Consider the following 4,332-nt stretch of genomic DNA (forward strand, 5'->3'; position numbering starts at 1 on the left):
TGGGTGACACTGGATTCTGGGGTGGGTGACACTGCATTTTGGGGTGGGTGACGTGACACCAGCTCAGCCCAGCCCAGCCCAGCCCCTGCAGCAACAGCAGCAATAATGAGGGTTCCTACAACTTCCCCTCAGTTCCACACCTCTCAGTGCTATTTTACCTCCTGGAGTCACTCCAGTGATGGGCTCAGATGAACTCTGACCCCCAGCTGAACCCAGGCTGATTTTGGATGCAGCCTCAGCTTCCCATTTGTGCAGTTCCTGGCAGCCAACAGGATTCCCACCCCTGGCCCTGCACCACACAAACCCCGGGTTTGCTGCACCCCACTGATGCCTCAGCCCAGCCCAGCACACCCTGATGGCAAGAGAGACATCCAAGGGACCCCACTCCTGCCATGGGATACTCCCTAATTCCAGGCAACAGCACCTCACCCTGCATCCCACAAGGAATCCCATCCTGGCATCCACCACTCAAACGGCTCCCACAGCCACAAAATCACTAACAAACAAGACCACTATTTATTTATCTTGGAATACAGTTTTTTATACCAGTCTCAATCACTGCTGTTCATCACCTAGGCAGGATTAATTGCAATCAACTCTAATTTTAATAATTAGGTTCTAATTATTAATAATAAGAAGATAAACACAATATCAAGATTTTCAAGGAGCATTTGGACAATGCTCTCAGGCACATGGGGGGATTTTTGGGGTGTCCTGTGCAGGACCAGGAGTTGGACTTGATAGTCCTCGTGGGTCCCTTCCAATTCAGGATATTCTATGGTTCTAATACACTCTTAATATTTAATCCTGTATTTTTCCTCCCGATATCTAATTTATACTCGAGAAAAGATTTTCCAGAACAAATCTATATTTTTAGTATTTCTAATACTTGCCTGGAGTGCCTTCAGCTTAAAGAGCTGAAGGGCAGGCACGGAAATATCCATAAAAATGGGCTGAGCAGGGACTGCAAAAGCCCAGCACAGAAACACTTCGTGTTTTTAATCCTTGTCAGACGAGATGTTTGGGAGCTGATCTTTAGCACAGACAAGGTTTCTGTTGCTGCAGGAAAACGAGTTCCCTCAAAGGCAAAGGATGCTCTGCAGAGTACTAATATTGTACAAGGGTCTGCCAGTGGAAAAAGGAGGAGGAAAGGTTTAACAGGGCTGGGTTTAGCTGGAGCTGCCCCTGAGCACTGAGGAGCAGCTGCTCCGCTCCCGGCATTCCCAGACCTTCCTGCAGCCACTGCACCATTCCCGGGAAGACTCAGCTTCCACCTCCACCTCTGCCCAGGGCAACCATCCAGGTTTTGATCCCCGAGGAGCAAAAACGGGCTTTTCACTTAAAATAACCCCTTTTGACAAGGTCTGATGGTTTCCAAGCGTGATGGAGCCGGAGGTTACTCCGGTGACAGTGGAATTACAGCATTTACATGGAAACTGGGAAAATCCTCAGGAGCAGCCAAACAGCAGCGAATAGTCCTTGTTATCCAAGCAAAAAAATACCTCTAAACCCACTGCCACGAGTCCCTGGGGGCTGCTGGACCTTCAGAGTGAGACACAAACCCCTGTGTCAATCCCTGCCCGCTCCAAGGCTCAGGGAATGTGTGCTCTCAAAGCCACGGCTCCTATTTTATTCCTGCAAATACACCTGGAAAAATGTGTTCCAACTGATCCCAACACGTGTCAGAGGATGAAAGGTTTGTCTTGAGCAGCTCTGTCTCCAGAACAACCTGTAATTCAGGGGTTTCTCCTGAATGGTCTCAGTTTGATTTGAGTTCTTGCAGAGACACCTCGGGAGCTGAAAGGTCCCCATGGTCATCCTGCTTCTGAGCATTGGAAGGAATCAAGGAATCATGGAATGATTTGGGTTGGAAGGAACCTTAAAACTCATCTGTCCACGGGCAGGGACACCTCCCACCAGCCCAGGTTGCTCCAAGCCCCATCCAGCCTGGCCTTGGACACTTCCAGGGATCCAGGGGCAGCCACAGCTGCTGTACATGACACAAAATCAGGAAGTACATTCCAAAAATCCCCCAAGAAATGCCAAAATCTGACCAGCACCAACTGCCACCCCCTCAGTCCCCAGGGTGGGGTGGCCTGACCTTCTGCCAGTGCCCTGCTCAGCCCCCAGCCCTGGCACTGCCCATGCCCACCCATCACCTCGGAAAGGCTTTTCCTGCCTTCACAAAATCTGGGATTCCTTGGGCTGGAGGTGCCATTTCAGGCTATTTTTGGGCAAGGTCCTGCCCTGTGGTGTCAATTAACTGACCTGAGCAATGGATGGGTAAAGGAGGAGCAAGTGAGGAGAAAAGGGCTGTTAGACCAGGGGTGAAGAACCAGGAGGAGAAACAAGGGGCAGAGGTGGCAGAGACGGGTGTGTGAAGAGCAGGAATAGCAGCCAGGAACGGATCCTGGAGGAGAGTGGAGCTGTCCAAGGTATCCCTGAGCAGCACAAGCAGCACCTGTGGATCCCCACGTTCCCAGTGCCAAAAATACGGCAAAGAATCCCATTTTCCTAAGGAATGTCAGGAGCTCCCTCCACAAGGAGCTGTGGGCTTTGAATGGCAGAGTCATGGAATTATTAACCTTTCCCAGCAAATCCAGAGATTCCAAGAAGATGTTTGACTCCAATACAGGACTGAGAACTGATCACAGCTCCTGTAACTCCCTCAGCAAATCCACCAGCACTGACCAGATCCATGGACTGGGAAGAGCCAGGGACCCTTTTCCAGAGGTTCAGCACCTTCTGCCCTTAATTCCATCGGGATTAATGAGTTAATTTAGGGAATGTGATGGCTCAACCCAGTCCAGACCCATCAGCCAGCTCTTCTCACTAAGCTTTCCTCAATTTTAAAAAAAAAACACTTCTGCAGCAATACAAATTACACATAAATAATAAATCTTATGTAAAATAACCCCTGGTGTGATGATGCCTGTGTTATGACTTTAAATCCAGAGAGCAAAGGTAGGAATTTATCCCTGTAATTATGGGAGATAAATTCTTGAGGGTGAAACTCGTGCAGATCACAGGGGTTTTAAATTACCCAAGAGCAGAGTGTGAGTGCAGCAATGGTGTTACAGACATGCACACAAGGGTCACCCGAGGGGGTTTGTGTTTTCTGCCTGTTCCACTGATCACAGAGAAAAATAGGAATAAAAACACGAGGCTGAAATGATGTGAGAGAACAGGGAAAGCAGCAAGGAGTTAAAAAAAATGAACTCACCAATTTGCTTCTACACTTTTGGCCTGGCTTAGGCTGGTGGTGATTTTACCCCCCTGTTTTTTGAATATCCAGTGGCAGCAGCTGCCAAAACTATTTGTAACTGAGTGGGGGAAAAAACAAAAAAAAAGAAATACAAAACCTCTCATTTTTATATTTTAACAATTTGCAGAGTCAATGACTTGTCTGAGTCAGGGTTCACTTTGAGCCCTGCTCCATCTCAAGGGAAGGAAAGAAGAACTGGGAATTGCCTTTCTTTGGAAATTCCCTGTGACTCCCTGTGACAAAGGGAAATTTCCAATTTCCCTTTGGAAATTCCCTTTCCCTCCTCTGGAAAATCCCTGTGGATTTGGGAGAGCTGGGATGGACAGAGCACAGAGAGGCTCTGCAGCTCGTTAGGGTCATTAATTAACCCTCCCAACTTCCACCCACACCTGAGCTTTAATGAAGGAGCTGCTGCCTGAATTCACAGCCCAGAGAGAATATTTTAGATGCTGAGAAAAACAGTTCTCCTGACTCCAAAACAGCTTCACCCCCTCCCTCCATTAATGACTTGCTGACAACCCTCCTCGCTTTTCCTGGGAACAAAACCTAAAACACCCAGCCCTTCCCTCATTCCAGGCTTTGAAGGACAAGCAATGACAGATTTTGGCCATTTTCTGGCAGAATTAATGGTGAAAGGCTCTTTTTGGCCCCTCCATCCCTGCCTTACCTGGACACACCATCCCCTGAGCTGCCTCTCCTTCTGCCTCCCTGCTCCAGAGATGTGCAGCACTGGAATTCTGCCCACTCCATCCCATCTCCCACAGGTTAGAAACAATTACATCCACTCAGAAAACCTTTTTTTCATCTATTTTTGAACTTCCCATGAAGCCACAGAAGCCGTTAGAGCCGAGCAAATAACCCCTCACCAGTAATTTATTCAATTTGTTCCCTTTCAGCTTCATTTAGAATTTGGGAAGAGGTTTTGTTACACTCTGTGGTTACAGCAATTAAATGGAAGAGGTCAGGACAGGCTCTTCCATCATCTCTAACTCAGGGTGCACAGTCATCAGTTCTATGGGCACATGTGGGACTTTGGTCCCCTGACCCCTTCACCCTCACTCTGCTCA

The 4,332-nt window shown here is 48.2% G+C and overlaps 1 protein-coding gene across 1 annotated transcript in view; it reads right to left on the reverse strand.

Annotated features, from left to right (window-relative positions):
* Positions 1–4,332, reverse strand: part of GALNT13 (polypeptide N-acetylgalactosaminyltransferase 13) — a 38,330-nt gene that overhangs the window by 27,486 nt on the left and 6,512 nt on the right. The window lies entirely within an intron of this gene.

The sequence above is a fragment of the Neopelma chrysocephalum genome, unplaced genomic scaffold, assembly GCF_003984885.1.
Source record: "Neopelma chrysocephalum unplaced genomic scaffold, ASM398488v2 Primary Assembly neopelma1_103b, whole genome shotgun sequence".
NCBI lineage: Eukaryota > Metazoa > Chordata > Aves > Passeriformes > Pipridae > Neopelma > Neopelma chrysocephalum.